Source organism: Oncorhynchus mykiss, chromosome 3 (genome assembly GCF_013265735.2).
Source record: "Oncorhynchus mykiss isolate Arlee chromosome 3, USDA_OmykA_1.1, whole genome shotgun sequence".
Classification (NCBI taxonomy): Eukaryota; Metazoa; Chordata; class Actinopteri; order Salmoniformes; family Salmonidae; genus Oncorhynchus; species Oncorhynchus mykiss.
In genome coordinates this window covers 75,664,479-75,689,568 of record NC_048567.1, presented here as the reverse complement: position 1 = coordinate 75,689,568, position 25,090 = coordinate 75,664,479, and the positions used below count along the sequence as shown (strand labels likewise).

Below are 25,090 nucleotides of genomic sequence, written 5' to 3'. Positions count from 1 at the left end.
CATGGTCCATATTATCAGGCAGTTGTGCCATTTTAGAAATAAGCATTATCACCTGTCTGATGCAGCATGGTGGCTACATGACTGAAGCATTATCACCTGTCTGATGCAGCATGGTGGCTACATGACTGAAGCATGATCACCTGTCGGATGCAGCATGGTGGCTACATGACTGAAGCATTATCACCTGTCTGATGCAGCATGGTGGCTACATGACTGAAGCATTATCACCTGTCTGATGCAACATGGTGGCTACATGACTGAAGCATGATCACCTGTCTGATGCAGCATGGTGGCTACATGACTGAAGCATGATCACCTGTCTGATGCAACATGGTGGCTACATGACTGAAGCATGATCACCTGTCTGATGCAACATGGTGGCTACATGACTGAAGCATGATCACCTGTCTGATGCAACATGGTGGCTACATGACTGAAGCATGATCACCTTTCTGATGCAACATGGTGGCTACATGACTGAAGCATGATCACCTGTCTGATGCAGCATGGTGGCTACATGACTGAAGCATGATCACCTGTCTGATGCAACATGGTGGCTACATGACTGAAGCATGATCACCTGTCTGATGCAACATGGTGGCTACATGACTGAAGCATGATCACCTGTCTGATGCAACATGGTGGCTACATGACTGAAGCATGATCACCTGTCTGATGCAACATGGTGGCTACATGACTGAAGCATTATCACCTGTCTGATGCAACATGGTGGCTACATGACTGAAGCATGATCACCTTTCTGATGCAACATGGTGGCTACATGACTGAAGCATGATCACCTTTCTGATGCAACATGGTGGCTACATGACTGAAGCATGATCACCTGTCTGATGCAACATGGTGGCTACATGACTGAAGCATGATCACCTGTCTGATGCAACATGGTGGCTACATGACTGAAGCATGATCACCTGTCTGATGCAACATGGTGGCTACATGACTGAAGCATGATCACCTGTCTGATGCAACATGGTGGCTACATGACTGAAGCATGATCACCTGTCTGATGCAACATGGTGGCTACATGACTGAAGCATTATCACCTGTCTGATGCAACATGGTGGCTACATGACTGAAGCATGATCACCTTTCTGATGCAACATGGTGGCTACATGACTGAAGCATGATCACCTTTCTGATGCAACATGGTGGCTACATGACTGAAGCATGATCACCTGTCTGATGCAACATGGTGGCTACATGACTGAAGCATGATCACCTGTCTGATGCAGCTGGGATCCCCCTCTTTTCAGTAATTACCATCAAAACTGTTGTATTTTCCCGAGATTGCATTTAGGAATGTTATGCAGTGACTGGGATTATTAGAACACATTTCTTTCTGAGCAGCAATCATCTATATGTATGAGGAGTTGCTGTTCTTTTCACCCAACAGTTGATGTTCAGCTGATAAATGAACGACTTCGGGAATTAATCTGTTTTTTAAACAATTATATAGTGCTAGACTACAGAATAGCATTATTACAATATTCACTTTGTATTTAACCAGTGATTTGTGTGAATAATGTTCATGTCTTGACAAGCAAGCAGCTCCATAGTGTAGGCCTTTGTAAACCTTTCTTTGCTAACAATGACTTAGCTGTGTCTGATATGAACAAAGACTGGAAAGCACGTGGAGGACTTTTGAACGTGTGTGCCAATGTTCAACTCTGAATTAATGGACACCCCGCCTCCGCTGAGACAGATCTGGTACGAGTACCCAGGACCTAGCCTACTGAGGTGGGGCTCACTTCGAGACCGAGAGGGAAGGTCTTTGACACAAAACTATTTAGGCAACAGGGATCTTGATCCAGGAGGGGACTGAATGTCTCTGTTGTAACCAAAAAGCTGATCTTGACATCTAGCCAAATGCATAACATGAGCCCTGAGCTGCAGTCAATTGGTTTGATATATCTTAGATGTATTATAGTTATACTTAACTTAGCATAGCATGCTGCCACTGTATTACAATGCTCTAAGAATTCATTTCTGGTTGCTCTGGTATGGTCTCACAAATTTTGAAATCTTACAAAGCCATTTCCCCGCTGACGTTGGTGGAACACCAGAATCTATGCGAAGTGATATATTGTGTCTCTGACCGCCCTTGTACAGTGGTCACCCCTTCCTTGGAGATCAAACCGTTGAGAGCTTGTTTTTAAAGGACATCCCGACAGTCTGGCTGTGCTCAGAGAATATTACACATTTAGTACCAGACCAAAGAATGTAGCGGTACACATGAAATACGTTAATAACAAGGACATTGTAAGATACTTAATTAACATATTTAAAACCAACAAGGTATAATGCTTATTTACTTGTCATGTATGTGCTGTTAAATGTTTTATTATACGGTGGATAACATATATATTTACACTGAGTATACAAAACATTAAGAACACCTGCTCTTTCCATGACACAGACTGACCAGGTGCATCCAGGTGAAAGCTATGATCACTTCTTGATGTCACTTGTTAAATCCACTTCAAACGGTGTAGATTAATGGGAGGAGCCAGGTTAAAGAAGGATGTTTAAGCTTTCAGACATGGTGTATGTGTATGCGTGCCATTCAGAGGGTGAATGGGCAAGACAAAATATTGAAGTGCCTTTGAAAGGGTTATGGTAGTAGGTTCCAGGCACACGGGTTTGTGTGAAGAACTGCAACGCCACTGGGTTTTTCACCCTCAACAGTTTCCTGTGTTTATCAAGAATGGTCCACCACAAAAAAAGGACATCCAAACAACTTGACACAAATGTGGCGAGCTTTGGAGTCAACAAGGGCCAGCATCCCTGTGGTTCTTTACTGCATTCGCAATACGTTTTCTCTATGAGGTCATGAATATTAGAATGTTTTCATCCCAACATGATTTCACACAAAATGTATTTTCAGAAATGTACTACTCTTTTACAACTCAGTCTGTGATGTTTTACAATGCTTTCCCATGCAAAGTATTTGTACAGAAGTAGAAAACACACAAAAGTGCAGTCAATTGAGACATTAAGAAAACATTGACTGTGAAAATACATTATAAAGTGTGCCTGGGAGTTGAGCAGTATTATCTTTGACACAGTAGCTCGGGTGGTTCTAAAAGACTTCCAGTTCCATACATTGTTTGAATAACAAAGGCTCCCATCACAGCTTGGAAAGTCTTTATTCAATAACAACAATGCCCATCTGCCTGGAACAGTTAAGACAAAATACTTTATAATCACCGAAGGGGGAATATTACAAGACCTAATAACTTTCCACCACATCATTGGCAAGGGGCAATGATTAATTGAGATGTGTAATAAGTGCAGAGAGGATTAATTCACTCATTACGTCTGAAATTCAAAGCTTTGACATTTCAGGGAGTCAATGCACAAGTCAAGCAAGACAAAAAACATCAAAAGTCTCTGTTTCACTGACTCGCTCCTGCCACACACTGTCCTCCATTAAAGAAAGAACAATTTAGACATGTCATTATTGCCTGCACGCAGACATGATATTAGTTATTAGCATTTCTTTGAGATGAGTGCAGGTTCTCCACTGAGTGTCCATCACCTTTTAAGTTTACCTCAATTACTAATCACATTAGGAGTGGGCCTATTTGGTTCAAGATACATTTTTTTCTGTTATAAGGATGGGGTTAAAAGTCAACTCTGATCAATAGAATGCAAGAGTAAGTGATAGAGGCAGCTCCCATGCTTGGAGTGATGGAGATCTCAGTGAGATCTCACTGACAGTGAGGGATAGTAAGCATCGGCTGAATGCGATGATGTTATCAGTCCGCGTGATTATGGTCTAAGACTCAGACAGACTGGAAAGACCACTGAAAGTGTTGACTGAGTACACTGAGGAGAATACTGTTGTTGCTGTAAGGTTGAGCAAAGGGAAATCCTCAACCCTGGCACAATGGCTAAGTGACAAAACTATTAAAGATGCATTATAAATGTTTTTGTATCATTTCAGTCAGTAGTTTTGAAAGCAGTGGTAACAAGCCAAAACAGGTACCCGAAGAAGAAGATTGGCCAAATCATCCATGTCTTATATGTTACGTCCTGCAATTCTTTTTTTTAAGATCCTGCAATTTGTTTTTGTTATAAATTCGAATTTGTACAATATATTATGACCTATTTGTAAGTGTTTAAGATCCTGTTCATTCTCTTTAAGTCAATATCAATTAGTCACTGAATAAAATGTAATTTTGATGACACAGCCTTCTCTAACATTTTAAACATCAAATGAAATAAAATCCATCAACTTACCATAAAACATTTAGGCTTGTCAAGACTAAGATCTAAGGAGCAAGAGGCAGAAAATGGCAGCTTTGAGTTAGCCTATACGCTGATGATCAGATAGAATGTTATTCTGCACACTCTATGGTTGAGTCAATCTAGATCAGACAGAATGTTATTCTGCACACTCTACAGTTGAGTCAATCTAGATCAGATAGAATGTTATTCTGCACACTTTACAGTTGAGTCAATCTAGATCAGATAGAATGTTATTCTGCACACTCTACGGTTGAGTCAATATACCAAACCTGTGTCAACCTAAATTACTGTGGGACTTCCTCCCTCTAGTCTACTGCACTTCAAACAAGTGCCATTGCAGACACAACACACATCTGACTGACTGACGGTGCTTGACTTTTTTCAAATGCATCCTTCACAGAACTCCGCATGACTACGTACGGTATAGTTCAGTGGAACGTTCCTAAACCCAGCAAAACTGTGACGACACATTGTATTCTTAGCCTACATGCCAGTTCAGGGGGTTTTAGCTGAATAACATGTTGTTTTTTTGTCGCCTCGCTTATATTATGACCTTAATTTAACTATGCGCTGCAATCCTACCCAGAGTTCCATGACCGCTTCTACTTCTCTCGCGGTCATGGAGGCCCACTGAAAATTGAAAGAAAGATCAGTTGGCTCTCTGCTTTATCCTGGGCTTTAAAGGCTCATTCACAATGATTTGCAAAAGGGGTAGAATTCATTGTGTAAGAGCCGAAAGGCAATGCACATGGCATCAAGACAGGTTTCAGTTGCTCACAATGGAAACATTGTTTGCCCAGATACATTAGGCTAAATATCCTTGTTTCTCAGGTAATGGTCACTGTAACAGACAATGTTTGGTAGGTGGACATGTTTCTAATAAAACAGTCAATCAATCGAATCAAATCAACGTTTGTTGGTTGCGTACACAGATTTGCAGATGTTATCGCAGGTGCAGCGAAATGCTCATGTTTCTAGCTTTAACAGAGCAGTAATGGCTATACAATTCATCAAATTACCACAGACACTACAATACTACTTCAGAGATCAAAACATACATCAATGGAAATGGTGTATGAGACATGGTCGGTGAAAAAGACACAGACAGCAGCATCATGCAGTACATTAACCATGTGAAATATGACCACAAAAAGACATGCCACATGTCCTCTAGTGGGACAGAGTTCATTTTGGCACTGAGAGCAATAAACAGTTCTCTGAGAGGTAAACGTGGACTGCATGTCCTTTCCATTGGGAGCTCTTCTTTAGCCTCAGGGTGAAAACTACAGTGCCTGCGGTATCTCTACACTGCCCCAAACACTGGAGGACAAATTGGGGTGGCAGGTAGCCTAGTGGTTAGAGCGTTGGGCCAGTAACTGAAAGGTTGCTGTATCAAATCCCAAGGTAAAAATCGGTCATTCTGCCTCTGAACAAAGCAGTGTTCCTCAGTAGGCCGTCATTGTAAATAAGAATTTGTTCTTAAATAAATAGAAAATAAATCCAGATCTTTGGCAAAATGCAAAAGACTGCCCCCATGGATGAAACAGTGCAAAGTAATGACCAGTATGAAGCTGCTGAAGGTACCATGGTGAAAGTGTGAAAAACAGAGCTTACTCAGTGACAATGACAACTGCAGTCACAAATGTCTGAAATAAACATACAACATCACCAATATTGAAATAGGTCCTAGTAGTAGGCAGTGGTATATATATTTATATATATATTTTTTTTTCATCAGCTGTTTAATGAAATGTCTATATATAATTCTATTGCAATTACATATTCCCTGAAAGTCTGAAAAATCGATAAGCAACTGTTTTTAAGCAGTATGGCTTACCACAGTGAAATGACAATGTAACACCGTTACAACTGGTAATAACACCGTTATATTATGGTCTTTATAAACTGCAATAATGAAAATGTACCTTCCGCGTGCACCTCACGCGTGCACTGAAATACGGTGTCTAGGTGGCTTGATTTATGCATGCAGTTGTGGAACATGATTCCAATAGACGAATTGCAAATATGTAGCATTGCACTCAGTATTGCCTTCTGTCGTTGTGTTCACCAACAGTAAAACTTAGTGCCACTTGACGCTCGCATCCACGCTGAAGCAAATAAACCTGTCTGTCCGAGTGCGCGCTACAAAGTTTATTGTCAACATCACGGAGTAACATTGAGAATATGTGAAAATAGAATGGACCTATGCGCACTACAAATAAATTGATAGCAAATGTATAAAGTTCGACATATTTTGCACTTGCAAGAAGTTCATTATTATTCTTCACTAGGGCTGCGCGGACGTGTTTTGTACAGAAAACAACAAAAAGGCTACACAAACATGCGACTCGATCAACATCCAAACACAAAACTATTGAAACAAGTGTAGGCTAATCCAATTCCAAAAACGTATGAAAAAAATATGAATTGACTTACATTACAACACGACAGTTAACGGGCTGTCCTGAAAGATGGTCCTCGGCGATACCACATCAACCCACCCTCTCATGCCCTCATCTCATCTCAGTACACATATGGTGGAAAAGTTTAGTGACGTCAACGTACTCGGGTTAACGTTGCAGATCGACTGGAAGTGCCAGCATGCTGCACATTTAAAGCGACAGATCATGGGGTGATAACAAATTGACATACATCTGGACATCAAGTGCCACCTTTCAGGGTGATTTTTTGCAGCTAGAAAACATGCAAAAAAATAAACATTTCCACATACAATTAACTCATTATAATTGGTAGAGTCTCTGTTTGAATTAGTCAATGTAGTTTTTCAACCAGATCTCCCGAACTCACAGACCTAAGAATAGTTTAACTAAAACTTGCCTCACCTCTACTCTAAGGTCTCTATCATGTATCAACTACCTCTCTGAGGACGGCCATTTGATTATTAAAAAGTAGGGCCATAGGTCCCTGAAACGCTGATTGTTCTATCTTTCTACTTTTTGTATTCTGGATATTACACCCGACGATCTCATATTGTTGTTAACACATTAATTCAGATTCCATTATAGTTGAAAATTGCATTTCAAAAAGAGTACTCACAGAAAGCGTGCATCAGGCCATTTTTTCTTATTGGTGAAATGAGGCCCTGCATTACGAGTGCAGAAGAGCACGGCTCCACCATATCCATCACCATCACAGCTCATCACACCAGCAGTCAAAAGAAGACTCGCATGAAATGTCTCTGAAATATTGATGGCAGAAATGTTCAGGTGAGGCTTCTCTGACTGAGGCTGATATGAAGGTCCATCAGCATGGAAATTGCTTACATTTTGATATGAGTTTCAGATTTAAAACATCCTTTGCCACAGATGCTGAGAGCAGGGGTTCCCTGTTGGGTTTTCTGAGTGTGAAAGGTGGAAGGTAACCTTATGGTGAATGAGATTAGGTGGATGGTTGTATCACATAAAAGCCAGAGTTGACTTTTTTAAATACTAAAATACACCTAAAGAAACTCTGACTGCTACAAACTGGTTAGCTAGTTGTGATGCATACCATTTTGTTTGTCTGTGATAGATTGGACGTTGATGACATGAGCCTGATTCAATTCCACCTTTAGATTGGTTTAAAGGGGAAATCCACAGTTGAAACAATAACAAAGGCTACCCCACCTTTGGTTTGGTAAAAAGCTGAGAGGTGGGCCTGGAGAAATGTAACCACTCTTAATTTCATAGACAGAGCTATTGATGCAAGGTCTGACCAACCAAGATATACAAATTATAGTTAAGCACATTGAGTCTGCAGTGTTTTTATTACATTTACAATATTTACAAAAATTGGAGTAAAGCAAGCTCGTATTTGGGGTTCTGATGGGGTACGACAGCTGGACTAAGTTCATTAGTTATAAGTTATATTCTTCACAAATAAATGAGTACATATCCTTAATTCATATGAATCCAACATGGAAGCACTAATGATTTTCCCTTTAAAATGCATCCTATATTAAACTAGATTTTGCTCAGCTTAATGTTGCATACTTTACTAACAGGCCACTCCAGTTTTTAATTGAAATTATGCAATGCAAAGGAAATTGTGTAGACCATATATTATATATTATGTTTTCTTTCAGTAAGTCAGTATTTTAGCTAACCCTCAGTAGTATACCAGGTTGAATAAGAACACATTGAAATATGCAGCAATGACTTGGGGAAGAATTTCAGAGATAAAAGGGATTGAATGATCCAACTGGGAACTGAGGTAGCCATAGTATTATGGGCTGCTAGGTTGGAAATGTTAATCCACGACACCGGTTAGCACCCCTTCTCTTGCAACAAGTGCCATGGGATTGTTAATGACCATGAGTCAAAACCTGTGTGTAAATTCACAATGATGGCATACATTGATGTATCAGGATCTGGTCCTTAGTTATAGGGATGAGTACCTTCTACTGGCCCTCCAACACCACCGATGAGTACCTTCTACTGGCCCTCCAACACCACCGATGAGTACTTTCTCCTGGCCCTCCAACACCACCGATGAGTACCTTCTACTGGCCCTCCAACACCACCGATGAGTACCTTCTGTTGGCCCTCCAACACCACCGATGAGTACTTTCTACTGGCCCTCCAACACCACCGATGAGTACCTTCTACTGGCCCTCCAACACCACCGATGAGTACTTTCTACTGGCCCTCCAACACCACCGATGAGTACCTTCTACTGGCCCTCCAACACCACCGATGAGTACTTTCTACTGGCCCTCCAACACCACCGATGAGTACTTTCTCCTGGCCCTCCAACACCACCGATGAGTACCTTCTACTGGCCCTCCAACACCACCGATGAGTACCTTCTACTGGTCCTCCAACACCACTGATGAGTTCTTTCTACTGGCCCTCCACCACCGATGAGTACCTTCTACTGGCCCTCCAACACCACTGATGAGTACTTTCTACTGGCCCTCCAACACCACCGATGAGTACTTTCTACTGGCCCTCCAACACCACTGATGAGTACCTTCTACTGGCCCTCCAACACCACTGATGAGTATCTTCTACTGGCTCTCCAACACCACTGATGAGTACCTTCTACTGGCCCTCCAACACCACTGATGAGTTCCTTCTACTGGCCCTCCAACACCACTGATGAGTATCTTCTACTGGCCCTCCAACACCACTGATGAGTATCTTCTACTGGCCCTCCAACACCACCGATGAGTACCTTCTGTTGGCCCTCCAACACCACCGATGAGTACTTTCTACTGGCCCTCCAACACCACCGATGAGTACCTTCTACTGGCCCTCCAACACCACCGATGAGTACTTTCTACTGGCCCTCCAACACCACCGATGAGTACCTTCTACTGGCCCTCCAACACCACCGATGAGTACTTTCTACTGGCCCTCCAACACCACCGATGAGTACTTTCTCCTGGCCCTCCAACACCACCGATGAGTACTTTCTCCTGGCCCTCCAACACCACCGATGAGTACCTTCTGTTGGCCCTCCAACACCACCGATGAGTACTTTCTACTGGCCCTCCAACACCACCGATGAGTACCTTCTACTGGCCCTCCAACACCACCGATGAGTACTTTCTACTGGCCCTCCAACACCACCGATGAGTACTTTCTCCTGGCCCTCCAACACCACCGATGAGTACTTTCTCCTGGCCCTCCAACACCACCGATGAGTACCTTCTACTGGCCCTCCAACACCACCGATGAGTACTTTCTACTGGCCCTCCAACACCACCGATGAGTACCTTCTACTGGCCCTCCAACACCACCGATGAGTACTTTCTACTGGCCCTCCAACACCACCGATGAGTACTTTCTCCTGGCCCTCCAACACCACCGATGAGTACTTTCTCCTGGCCCTCCAACACCACCGATGAGTACCTTCTACTGGCCCTCCAACACCACCGATGAGTACCTTCTACTGGTCCTCCAACACCACTGATGAGTTCTTTCTACTGGCCCTCCACCACCGATGAGTACCTTCTACTGGCCCTCCAACACCACTGATGAGTACTTTCTACTGGCCCTCCAACACCACCGATGAGTACTTTCTACTGGCCCTCCAACACCACTGATGAGTACCTTCTACTGGCCCTCCAACACCACTGATGAGTATCTTCTACTGGCTCTCCAACACCACTGATGAGTACCTTCTACTGGCCCTCCAACACCACTGATGAGTTCCTTCTACTGGCCCTCCAACACCACTGATGAGTATCTTCTACTGGCCCTCCAACACCACTGATGAGTATCTTCTACTGGCCCTCCAACACCACTGATGAGTATCTTCTACTGGCTCTCCAACACCACTGATGAGTACCTTCTACTGGCCCTCCAACACCACTGATGAGTTCCTTCTACTGGCCCTCCAACACCACTGATTAGTACCTTCTACTGGCCCTCCAACACCACTGATGAGTTCCTTCTACTGGCCCTCCAACACCACTGATGAGTTCCTTTTACTGGCCCTCCAACACCACTGATGAGTACCTTCTACTGGCTCTCCAACACCACTGATGAGTACCTTCTACTGGCCCTCCAACACCACCGATGAGTACCTTCTACTGGCCCTCCAACACCACCGATGAGTACCTTCTACTGGCCCTCCAACACCACTGATGAGTTCCTTCTACTGGCCCTCCAACACCACTGATGAGTACTTTCTACTGGCCCTCCAACACCACTGATGAGTTCCTTCTACTGGCCCTCCAACACCACTGATGAGTACTTTCTACTGGCCCTCCAACACCACTGATGAGTACTTTCTACTGGCCCTCCAACACCACTGATGAGTACCTTCTACTGGCCCTCCAACACCACTGATGAGTTCCTTCTACTGGCTCTCCAACACCACTGATGAGTATCTTCTACTGGCCCTCCAACACCACTGATGAGTACCTTCTACTGGCCCTCCAACACCACTGATGAGTTCCTTCTACTAGCCCTCCAACACCACTGATGAGTACCTTCTACTGGCCCTCCAACACCACCGATGAGTACTTTCTACTGGCCCTCCAACACCACCGATGAGTACCTTCTACTGGCCCTCCAACACCACTGATGAGTACCTTCTACTGGCTCTCCAACACCACTGATGAGTACCTTCTACTGGCCCTCCAACACCACTGATGAGTACCTTCTACTGGCTCTCCAACACCACTTCCACTTACAGCAGAATCTGGTCTCCCATCCAGGTATCAACAAGGTGTAGACATACTTAACTTCATATGAGAGCCAGCAGGGTGGTATAGCTAGTCTCACACACTGTGTTGTTATCAAAAGATTTGGTTTATCTCTCAAAAAGTTTGTAATAATCTGGGATGATCCTAAATAATACTATAAAAATAAATATAAACTAAATTAATAAAACTGCACTCTCAAAGAACTGATAAACATCAGAGATTGAGGAACTTGCCTTTCAGTCTAGGCTCTGACGCTTTGTTCCAGCTACTTTAAACAGCAAGCCTTGTAAATGTAAGGCTTTCCCTTAATATCTGCATGTAACTCCCCTCCTGAAAAATAACATGAAAACTGTTTGTGTCGTGCTTATGTTTGTAATAGCCTACGGTTACAACAGACAAATAACTTAGTTTGTTCTAACTGTTTTGTGTACAAGCGGCAGTGGAGTTATGGAGTGACTGAGCACTGAGCAGCAGCTGAAAGGAGGTAGGCTAGTGGATCCCGCATGTGCACAAATCTCCATCTTTTTTTACAACAGCAGGTCGGAGTCCAGAAAATCAAGAACCGCAGCCACTCCTTAAATTGAATTGTCTCTCTAACGAAGATACCAATTCTCCCTCCTGTTATTAGAGCCTTGCAGACAGAGTCATTCTTTTCTCCTTCTCTACAATCACTTAAATAAACTGTGTGCATTTCCCTTCACACAATGTTATAAATCACCCAACAAAAAGCACAGTATTCTAGGCCAATCTATGATGGACTAAAACGTCAATGCATTTATCAGACGCTCTTATCCAGAGCAATTAGAGTTAAGTGCCTTGCTCAAGGGCACATCAATGGAATTTTCACAGAGTGGGCGCGGGGATTCAAACCAGCGACCTTTTGGTGACTGGCCCAACCGCTAAACTAACCGCCGCCCTTTCTAATACAGATTATGGTTTGCACCGAACAGATTAACTTCACTGCATAGACAGAGATGCATGAATATGGAGCGAGTTTTGTCCCAATCTGATCATTTGCAATGATGGGATCATAGAAGATATAATTAGAGCAGTATGGTTTGAAGTTATACTTCACAATGTTTTACTTGTATATTTTTAAGATAAACAATGCAATGCGGAGTGCCTGGACACAGACCGTTGCCATGGTATATTCGCCATACATAAAAAAAACAGAGGTGCCTTGCTATTGCTATTATAAGCAGGTAACCAATGTAATTAGAGCAGTAAAAATACATGTTATGTCATACTCGTGGTATACGGTCTGATATACCCCGGCTGTCAGCCAATCAGCATTCAGGGCTCGACGCACCCAGTTTATAATTTAAGATAAATACACAATGAAACAGACACATTTTGTAACGGCCGTCGTCGGTGGAAGAAGGTGAGGACCAAGGGGCAGCGTGGTAAGTGTTCATGATTTTTAATATAATCAAAACTGAACACTAAACAAAATAACAACTAGGAAGAACGAACAAACGAAACAGTCCAGTCTAGTGATGACACAAAAGAAAGAAAATAAACACCCACCAAACACAGGTGGAAAAAGGCTACTTAAGTCTGATTCTCAGAGACAAGTAACAACACCTGCCTCTGATTGAGAACCATACCAGGCCAAACTCAAAAACCAACATAGAAAAACAAACAGACTGCCCACCCCAACTCACGCCCTGACCATACTAAAACAAAGACAAAACGAAGGAACTAAGGTCAGAACGTGACACATGTAGGGAATTACAGTACATGTACCCTCATATATACAGTATGCATTCAATGTGATTGTAACGATCTTCTTCATCTGAGGAACAGGAAAGATCGGACAAAAACGCAGCGTGGTAAGTGTCCATGTTAATTTAATATAACTGAACACAAAATAACAAAGTAAAACAGCGAAAAATCGAAACAGTCCTGAAAGGTGACAACAACACAAAACAGGAAACAACTACCCACAAACACCAGGTGGGAAAAGGGCTGCCTAAGTATAGTTCTCAATCAGAGACAACGACAGACAGCTGCCTCTGATTGGGAACCATACCAGGACAAACGCATAGAAAAGAAAACATAGAACAACAACATAGAATGCCCACCCCAACTCACGCCCCGACCAAACCAAAATAGAGACATGAAAAGGATCTCTAAGGTCAGGGCGTGACAGTGATACATTTGTGAGCAATAATACTATAAATGATTTTCAACACATAGCAGCACTGAAGACTCAGTGATATACATTTGAAATCCACAGTAAATTCCAGAAAGACTGAAGTTGGCGTCATGAATGGCAAAAACACACAGTTGTAGGGTAAAGTGAGTCTGTGTGTGTTGTAACTTTAATGTGTTACAGAGTTAATGTTTAAGTTTATTCTTTGAGCTGTATCTAAAGATATTTCTTTAGATTTATTTGCATATGTAATTGTATTGGGTTGTGTTGAATTACGCTTTTTGACTGCAAGTCCCAGAATGCCTTGCGAGAGGAATGAGTGATAACGCGCCAATTATGTGCAGGTGCTGGTGATTGTGGCTGACTTTCCGATAGCATCTTACCTGCATTGCTCTGTACCAAAACAATTGTTGTTAAACAAGTATTCTTACTAAAATAAGCTTTCGTATCAAAACCGACGTCCCGAGTCATTACTAAGAAGTTAGCAAATCTAAAAGTGTGTTACTGTTCGGTGTGATTTAGCTGAATAGAGGAGATTTCTTACAGTCAGGCACCAATACCTGCAACCTGAGAATACATTGACTAAACTCCAGTGCAGTAGTTAATCAGGACAGAGGCTACAAAAGGGACTTTTCATTGAACTGCATGTGCAGCTAGATTGTAAAATGCTCTCTATATCTGTGCGTAATCATTTCGTAGTTTGTTATTTTTGGAAGACGAGAGCATGTGGAGATAGACTACTGCACAGAAACACTGAGTTGATTATTCAGTAAAACAGCAGCAGTTAGACCTATTTGATATTGTAATGCAACGGAGCACAGTGCATGGGGAACAGTGTGTTGCTATCTCAATGCTTATCAACCACAACAGTCCAGTGGTATAAAGCTGTGTTGTGTATGCTGTTGATGGTTATCCCCAGGTATGTGAAGGGATTTTCACCATCTCAACAACTTTGCCTTAAATGAAAGTTGTAGGGCCGTGTTGGCAACGCATGAAGCTCAAGTTTAAAAGAAATTATATAAAAGACAAAATGGCTCATTCAACACTGTGACGCGCACAGAGAAATCAAGTCCAGTCTCTCAATGTCTATAACATAGATCACATTAACCGTAGTCCAGTCCAGTCTCTCAATGTCTATAACATAGATCACATTAACCGTAGTCCAGTCCAGTCTCTCAATGTCTATAACATAGATCACATTAACCGTAGTCCAGTCCAGTCTCTCAATGTCTATAACATAGATCACATTAACCGTAGTCCAGTCCAGTCTCTCAATGTCTATAACATAGATCACATTAACCGTAGTCCAGTCCAGTCTCTCAATGTCTATAACATAGATCACATTAACCGTAGTCCAGTCCAGTCTCTCAATGTCTATAACATAGATCACATTAACCGTAGTCCAGTCCAGTCTCTCAATGTCTATAACATAGATCACATTAACTGTAGTCCAGTCCAGTCTCTCAATGTCTATAACATAGATCACATTAACTGTAGTCCAGTCCAGTCTCTCAATGTCTATAACATAGATCACATTAACTGTAGTCCAGTCCAGTCTCTCAATGTCTATAACATAGATCACATTAACCGTAGTCCAGTCAGATTTCTTAATGACTATCACACAGATACACTGTTGAGATATTTTTCCAGGCTCAGTGACCATGACTACCCCTATAGAAGCGGAAATATCTGAACTACAGTATATAAATGACTTTCCACATCATAGGATTCTGTGACCTAGGTCTTTCATGGACTGGCGGGGTAATTTACACACAAATACTGTAGCCACTGATCACAGCCCTGTAACTTTCAGCACAGATCATGTCAGATCATGTCAACACAGATCAATTTGAGGTCAACTTGAGAAAAAAACAACAACTCATAAAACAATTCTGAAACACCAAATACCTTGATTTTAATTCGGAAACATTATTCCACAGAATCAATAATTAATTATCCACCATTATGTAACTCTTCTGGATAGAAAAGGTAAGAGATCAAAAAGATAATCAAAAAGATCATTACAGATAAATACATTTCAGTATAATAATGCTTTAACTTCCCCTTGTATTAAATCGTTGTCTCCACACAGCAGTCGGCCACCAGTTTCATATTTGCCTCAGAAAACATTGAATAAAATATAAGAGCACATGGGGTTTATAGATGATTTAGGGAACAAAAAATCTATGATTTAAGGTCCAGTATTTAGCACAGTGATATTGGATAAGAGTTGGTGAATGCGAGCACAGCACAGCATGCACTAAATACTGTATAAGAATACAGAGCCTACTTGCTGTACATCATAAAGGGTCAGTGGTTATATAATAGGAACATAAAGGGTCAGTGATTATATAATAGGAACATAAAGGGTCAGTGATTACATAATAGGAATATAAAGGGTCAGAGATTATATAATAGGAATATAAAGGGTCAGTGACTGTCACGCCCTGGTCTTAGTATTTGGTGTTTTCTTTATTATTTTGGTCAGGCCAGGGTGTGACATGGGTTATTTATGTGGTGTGTTTTGTCTTGGGGTTTTTGTAGGTATTGGGATTGTGGTATAGTAGAGTTGTCTAGGTAAGTCTATGGTTGCCTAGAGTGGTTCTCAATCAGAGGCAGGTGTTTATCGTTGTCTCTGATTGAGAACCATATTTAGGCAGCCATATTCTTTGAGTGTTTCGTGGGTGATTGTTCCTGTCTCTGTGTTTGATTGCACCAGATAAGGCTGTTTAGGTATTTCACGGTTATTGTTTTGTATTGTATCATCATTATCTTTATTAAAGATGTATGAAGATAACCACGCTGCATTTTGGTCCGATCCCTGCTACACCTCCTCTTCAGAGGAAGAAAACCTTAACAGAGACTATATAAATCAAATCGAAGTTTATTTGTCACGTGCTCCGAATACAAAGGTGAAATGCTTACTTACAAGCTCTAACCAATAGTGCAAAAAAGCTGTTAGGTGAACAGTAGGTAAGTGAAGAAATAAATCAACAGTAAAAAAAACAGGCTATATACAGTAAAAAGGCTATAAAAGTAGTGAGGCTACATACAGACAAATAGTCAGGCTGATTGAGGAAGTATGTACTTGTAGATATGGTTAAAGTGACTATGCATATATGATGAACAGAGAGTAGCAGTAGCGTAAAAGAGGGGTTGGCGGGTGGTGGGTGGCGGGTGGCGGTCCACAATGCAGATAGCCCGGTTAGCCAATGTGCGGGAGCACTGGTTGGTCAGCCCAATTGAGGTAGTATGTACATGAATGTATAGTTAAAGTGACTATGCATATATGATAAACAGAGAGTAGCAGCAGCATAAAAAGAGGGTTTGGGGGGAGGTAATAGAAACATAAAGGGTCAGTGAATATATAATAGGAACATAACGGGTCAGTGATTATATAATAGGAATATAACGGGTCAGTGACTATAATAGGAATATAACTGGTCAGTGATTATATAATAGGAATATAACGGGTCAGTGACTATATAAAAGGAATATAACGGGTCAGTGAATATATAATAGGAATATAACGGGTCAGTGATTATATAATAGGATTATAACGGGTCAATGACTATATAATGGGTCAGTGATTATATAATAGGAATATAACGGGTCAGTGATTATAAAATAGGAGAATAAAGGGTGAGTGATTATATCATTTGAACATTGTCACGCCCTGACCTTAGAGAGCCGTTTTATTTATATATTTGGTTAGGTCAGGGTGTAACTTGGGGTGGGCATTCTATGTTGTCTATTTCTTTGTTTTGGCCGAGTATGGTTCCCAATTAGAGGCTATCTAATTGTCTCTGATAAGGAATCATACTTAGGCAGCCTTTTAACCCACCTGTGTTTCTGGGTAGTTATTTTCTGTTTAGTCTCTGTCACCTGACAGAACTGTTCGCTTTCGTTTTGTTACTTTGTTTGAGTGTTTTTTTCAATAATAAACATATCATGAACACTTTTCACGCTGCACTTTGGTCCACTCCTTCCGACGACAAGCGTTACAGAACTACCAACCAAAGAAGGACCAAACAGCGTGGTCAAAAGGACGAGTGGACATAGAGTGGGTATTCAGCCAGGACGGATTGGGCCTGCTCAGCGTTCCTGGCCTCCGCTGCGTCTCTTCGGCCCAGGTTATCTTGCGCCAGCTTTACGCACGTTGTCCATGGTTCGCCAGCACAGCCCAGTGTGGCCTGTTCCAGCTCCCGCACTTGCAGTGATTATATAATAGGAATTTAAAGTGTCCGTGATTATGTAATAGGAACATAAAGGGTCAGTGATTATATAAAATAGGAACATAAAGGGTCAGTGATTATGTAATAGGAGCATAAAGAGTCAGCGATTAAGAAATAGGAACATAAATGGTCATTGACTATATGATAGGATCAAAAAGGGTCTGTGAGTATAAAAAAGAAGTATAAAGAGTTAGTGATTATATAATAGGAGCATAAAGGGTCAGTGATTATATAATAGGACCATAAATGTTCAGTGTTTATATAATAGGAACATAGAGGGTCAGTGATTATATAATAGGAACATAGAGGGTCAGTGATTACATAATAGGAACATAGAGGGTCAGTGATGACATAATAGGAACATAGAGGGTCAGTGATTACATAATAGGAACATAGAGGGTCAGTGATTACATAATAGGAACATAGAGGGTCAGTGATTACATAATAGGAACATAAAGGGTCAGTGATTATATAATAGGAACATAAAGGGTCAGTGATTATATTATAGGAACATAAAGGGTCAGTGATTATATAATAGGAATATAAAGGGTCAGTGATTATATATTAGGAACATAAAGGGTCAGTGATTATATATTAGGAACATAAAGGGTCAGTGATTATATTATAGGAACATAAAGGGTCAGTGATTACATAATAGGAACATAAAAGGTCAGTGATTATATTATAGGAACATAAAGGGTCAGTGATTATATTATAGGAATATAAAGGGTCAATTAATATAAAATAGGAATATAACAATTTTAAATGGTGCGGTTGGCGGCAGAAAATCTCAGTAAGCAACGACAAAATATGATATAGTTATGTCACAATGAGAGGCGGAAGATAGTATCCAACTACACAAGGAAACTGCCCCCAGCTCTTCAACTGTGTTACTGCAATAGAGTAGTTCCTCCCCTTCAGTTGACCTTATTCAACCATTCCCTTTCAGAGAGAAAAGAAAGCCAATAAATGGATACATGGTTACAGACATTCGCAAATGAGGAACAAGATCATATTTTCCAAATTGCTCTCAAATTAACATTTTGAAATTTATCAAAGCAAGTGTCATATTATATACAGAACCTGAACAAAATGCTTTGATGTGTTATAACAATCGTTCAAGATTACCTTTTAGTCCAAACAGCACACCAACAGCTGTTTCGGTCAGTTTTTGATGTATTGGATCTCGGCAGAACATCATGGTGAAAATAGCCTACACCTCTCACTCACCTCTTTTTATTTATAAAAAAAAAATAATACTTAAATTGCACTGTTGGTTTGAGCCTGTAAGTAAACATTTCAACGTAAGGTTTACACCTGTTGTATTCGGCTCGTGACAAATAAACTTTGATTGGATTTGATTGCAGATGAAAACGATCAAGTCCAGCTGTGTGTGAACCGTGTGTAGTCTTTCCCCAGTGTGAGAGAGATGCCTGGGCATGTTAACAGCAGCAGATGACATCCAAGCAGGAAGCACCAAATCACCTCCAGATGGTGGAATTGGAAATCGCATTAAAATACTGTAGGTCAGGTTTTTCACAAAGTGGTTCACAATTTCACACCTCTCTATGCCTTGGGGGAGTTGTAAAAAGGCAAGCTTGGGTGAAGGGAATCAATTGTACCTGCATGAGCTAATTTTTTATTATTGATCCAAGTAATATGTATTCATTTGGGAGGAATACCTTATCATTTCTACCTTGTCATTTGGTCCTAACCTCAAAAACAGGAGGACACCATTCCATTGTTCTGGGGAGCCTGGTGGAAAACGTGGCAGGGTGTGTCTTTAACAGCTGTGATGCATCCAGACCAGTTATTGCATCTGCTCTGACCTCTCACCTCTCATGTGAACGTGTTTCCCATTTCCTGTGCCGAAATCTGTATTCAGCGTGAACCAGACCACTATGACCCTAACGTGTAAATGATTGGGCTTTTCTGTGAAATTGCTCTCCATAATTTCACACAGCTGAACACAAAATGTGGTTAACCCCTCTGCAGGGTGGAGGGACTAGGTAGGGGGCAGTTCGTCAAAAGGCCACTCCAGGAGTATAGCTAAGTAAAAAAGGGGACATTTATTCACTCAAGCCTCAAAGCCTCCTCTTCTTAGCATATCCCTCTGTGGTGAACTGTAACCATTAGTCAAGGACACTGTATCTTAAATTAATTATCTCAGCATCAAATCAGGAAAAAGTCATAGGAATAATGGTGCTTCACTGAAACATCTCATGAGACTGTGTCATTAACGGTGACTTACGGCTCATGAGAGGCTAAATTGTTTTCTGGGAAATAGTGAGAGAACCGATGCTGTCGGAATTCACCAGCACATTCACGGCTCAGCTGGCAGTGCCACAGACATGATAGCCAATGGATTTCATTACTTAGTTTAGCCATTGATTTTCCTTTACCCAGGAAGACACACTGGAGAAAATATGAGTGCTTTCAGGATTGATTGCCAGCCTCTCAGAGGGCGTGAGGGATATTGTGCTGGGAGATAAACATCACACCCCAGAGATAAGGAAGGTTGATTTTTCAGATTAGGCCGAACTACCAGCTATAATAAGCGCAGATATTGTTTTCTCCTCTGTTTTATTCAGAGGTTTGAGAATCCTTGGTTCCCTTGAGAAAGCAGAACATATCTGCTTCCATTTAATGTAAAAGGACCTCGTATACCTCTTGAGTTCCTGAGGTAGGCTACACATAACACACATTCAATGGATAGCCAACATAGATTTGTCCATCCAATTTAGCCTTAACCGCTTCTTTAAACACAAAAACATTGTCTGACACATTTGTAATAGATAAGCATTCATTAAAAGTGTCAAGCTGGTTAACCAGCGGGGTATCAGCATATTACACCGCATTGCAATACTGATGACACCATAAGAGACTTTGAAGAGGATTATGGGAACTGGCAACAGTGGTGGGTATCTCTACAGTTGTGCATCTCGCTTCTCTCCATAGGAAATTCCTTAGAATATCCAGATGAATTGTGTGGAGCCATGTAGCCTATAGAAACACAGCATTAAAATCCGAATTATGTGATTCCCTCCACACTCAGAAACAAAATGTGCTATCTAGAATCTAAAAGGGTTCTTCAGCTCTCCCCAAAGGATAACCCCTTGAAGAACCATTTTTGGTTCCAGGTAGAATACTTTTGGTTCCAGTTAGAACTCTTTTGGGTTCCATGTAGAACCCTTCCCACAGAGTCCAGTAGAATACAGCATACTCAATAACCTCAGGAGTGGCAGGAGAATGCTGTTAATTTGACCAGCTTTGCCTGAAATGTATGGGTCACGTTAATCTCTAACTGCAGTGACAACATGATGAGTGCTTGACAAGTCTTTGGAAAGCCAGCCACGTTGGTTTGTGGACAAAAATGGCCTTCAGCAATCGCCTCACTCTAGCCGGCAGGAATCCATTGCATGTGAGGAGATGACAATACCTGTGGTGCCAGGTTGACTTTTATTGTCATGAGTTTTGTCCTGGAGACAGCACTGAGCGATTTCCCCTTAAATTGACCAGCTGCAAAGTCAAAATGGGCTATATTTTAAGAATTCATTAAAACAAAAATGTGCTTTTTGGCCTAAATTTAATGTTAGGTTTTGACATTAGGGTTAGCAGTGTAGCTATAAGGTTAGGTTTAGGTTTAAAATCAGATTTTACAACTTTGTGGCTATGCTAACTAGTGACCACTCTGCAGAGCTGTGTCCAGAACAAGATTCATGACAAAAAACACAAACCTGCTGATGAGCGGTGCGCTTAAAATATTTCTACTGTGTATTATACTTCCCTGAAGGTTTTATTCCTTCAGCAGTAAAAACACTTCCTAAACATGGAACAAATTGGGGCTGCTAAGCTTCATTAGAAACCCCAAAAAAGTATCAAATCATAGATGTTGATTCATTCTACAGGCGAGGCTACGGTCCCTATCCTCCTGCATGCCCTGAGTTCTGATGTGATTTTATTTGGTTATCAGGAGGCTGCTGAGGTAAGTTTTCTGTCTACTGGGGATTGGTCGATACTTGCTCTGGCTTGGCGAGCTGCTAAGTGGGAACCACAGTGGCAGCGATAGAGGTGTATCACCATGGCAATCTAATTTCCCAGCCTTGCTTAAGGGACCAACAGGGGCAATTTTCTGCATTTTTGGAGAGTCGGATGGTCTCCTCGGATAAGCTTACCATATCCCTGAGTGTCACAGAGCATGCAAGTGGACATTACCCAAGGAGGGAAAGATAGAGACCAAAACAATCACAAAATCCTCCGTGTCCATGTGATGTGCCGGAATGTGGAGCGATTCTTTAATGGCTCCTGGCAGAGGTCCAACCGTGTGTGTCCCCAGCGGAATGACCCAGTACAAAAACAAAGTGGGGAGTTTTGCCTTCCTTATCCCCATTGACATATTCTGGACTCGGTGGAAGCTAAACTGTCCAGCACAGTGGGCTGAAGACTTCTGGTTCCCAAACATGGCTGACTGAATGCCTCAACATGGCTGAATGAATTGGTCTTTCAGTGCCAGCAAGCAATCAGCCTTCACCAAGTCCTTTCACATCAAGCAAATACAGAATGCTTGTTATCTCTGTGCGTGGCTGTACCTTCTCAGTTCGATGACAGTAGCAACTGTTCATTAAGCGAGCAGCGTTTCATGTGCATTGGAAATTAGTTGTCCTCTTTAGGGGCAGGGAATTATGAAGCAGTTCAACGACATTCGTTTTTATAAGCATTTGATCACCTCACTGTTAATTGAATCTTATCGGTCTAAAAAGTTTCTCACTGAGTAATAAATGCTGTCTTTTAAACAATGTCTATAAAAGCCTACCTGAGATCCTACAGACTAAAAGTGTCATTTCCATTCTGTATTTATGTTCAACTAGTAAGGTCAGGATTCTATTCACTGCAGAAAGCAGCTTTCCAGATAGCTCTCTCACTGCAGAAAGCAGCTTTCCAGATAGCTCTCTCACTGCAGAAAGCAGCTTTCCAGATAGCTCTCTCACGGCAGATAGCAGCTTTCCAGATAGCTCTCTCACTGCAGATAGCAGCTTTCCAGATAGCTCTTTCTAAAGTGTTTTACATAAATAATTAAATAATGACAAGACTTCTACCACGATGTAGGACTTAATTTGATCACCCTGATGCAGGAAATGTTTAACTTGTTTAACTTGTAGTGTACTGTATTTGAGGTAGAAGTTTTGTAATTTCCACTTTGAAATATCAGACTTGATTGTCAACCTATAATCCACATAATAATTCACATTTCCTGTTGCTGCAGGATTATTTTACTGCTGTAAAAAACTGGCTAAAATTAAGATCCTACGTCTGTATTGGTAAACTATTATAGTTTTGTAAGGGAGTTGAGAATGTCTGTGTGTTCAGACAGCAGTCATTTGCTGACATGGCTACACTAGTTGTCATAGTAACGACAAATGTGTGCGCAGTGGTGTAATGTAGACTGACTGGTGGTGCTGCTCCTGCTTCCTATCACTCAGAAAATATGTAGCAAGCTAAAGTGACAACAATGCCATGCCATGGATGTTTCCCAGTACCTTATAGTTTTCAAAATCATAGTGTAAGAATGATTACACTCATTATGCTATCCAACACTATTTTAGATAGCATGGCTAGCCACAGCAGTTAATTAGCTAGCTGTTTAGATTTTTAGCACAATCTCTCATATGTTTATAAACAATTAACAAACTAGTTATCAACCACGTTCTTGTCAAACTGTCAACAAAGTAGCTAGCATGCAACAAGAAATGCTAAATAACAGTCAAAAACCACTTGAAGGCAAACAAATCACGAGGGTGGTTTAAAATGTGTCGAGAAATATCCGATTCCATGTGCTTTTTGGATGTTCAGACTGCATCTGCTAAAAAATAGATATATTTGAGTCTCGTCAAACTGGCTTTGTGAACAAGGCTTTAGTGTTTTAGACACCTACATGTGAAAAGTTATTGGGAAAAAACTGTATGACATTATTGTCACGCCCTGACCTTAGAGAGATGTTTTATTTCTCTATTTGGTGAGGTCAGGGTGTGATGTGGGGTGGGCATTCTATGTTTTGTATTTCTTTGTGTTTGGCCGAGTGTGGTTCCCAATCAGAGGCAGCTGTCTATCGTTGTCTCTGATTGGGAATCATACTTAGGTAGCCTTTTTCCCCCCTACTGTATGTTGTACAGCTCTTGTAGCCTACGGAACGGAACAGTACAGTACGGTCCTTTTGGTTTCACGTTGTTATTTTGTTGCTGGTTCTCATTTAATAAATACGATGACCACAAATTACGCTGAGCCTTGGTCTCCTTCAAACAACGTACGTTACAATTATTGCTGAAGTGGGCGTGTATCCACTGATACTACATGAATTCTAAATGCTGTATCAAAAAACAAGTGCATGTTGCGGGAAATTGAGTTTGAAAATAAGTGGCGTACAGAGACGACCGCATCCACTTGAACGTCAAAATGAGTTATTACAGGGAAATGACTCTGTATTCTATACCAGAGAGTAGGACTTTCAGAAAACAATACCTTCTTGGATGTAAGTCCCCTCCGGCTTGCCATTTAAATGTTCAATTACTGTTTATCTACAGTAGTACCTCAACTATAAAACTTCTCTGTACCCCTCCTGCATTTTTAATTGTTCTGAAAATCATATTGATGACCACATATTTCTATAGTATTGCCTTTCATTAAACAACTTTGATGATATTACGTATTTGACATGAGAGCTGATAGGACATTGCGAGTAATTCCAAAATGTTGTCCAGCTCCATGCTGAAACCGTAGGACTGTGGTGTTTCCATCAAACTACAGGGTTCATTTCCATGACAGCAACAGTGTTTCAGTACCCGTCAGTGCCCACTTCTCAAAAGTACAGGTTCACCTCACAGAACTTGGCGCTGCCCTCATAAATATGGAATAGAATTCACAAGCGTTGAGAGACCATGTTTATCTCTCTCTTGGGAAGAATGCATTCTAGGGAGTGGTGTAGATAAAGGAAATCAATACCAACCAGCAAGACCTTACCTGATGCTGACACACTGAAACTTCTTACATTTGCATACCAAACTGGAATTTATTGTCCCTAACTTGTACCATTAATCTATTGTTTTCTAATTATATTATTTACTTGGCATCCTGTTGTAATGCTTACATATTTTGGATTAGATTCAAATGTCTGAGCAAGTGACAGTTAGGTGGGCCAAAAACATACACAAATAAATGGGCAACAATAATGTAACGATGCAGATGACGTTGATTTCCAATAGACATTGCATAGCCAAA

At 41.3% G+C, this 25,090-nt stretch overlaps 1 protein-coding gene across 1 annotated transcript in view; it reads right to left on the bottom strand.

The window, feature by feature from the left end:
* LOC110520596 (PTB domain-containing engulfment adapter protein 1) overlaps nt 1-6,809 on the bottom strand; it is a 169,405-nt gene extending 162,596 nt beyond the window's left edge. The window contains exon 1 of the mRNA XM_036975224.1: nt 6,709-6,809. The gene's annotated coding sequence lies outside the window, so the exon portion shown is untranslated. The remainder of the gene's footprint in view (nt 1-6,708) is intronic.
* Nucleotides 6,810-25,090: the final 18,281 nt, after the last annotated feature.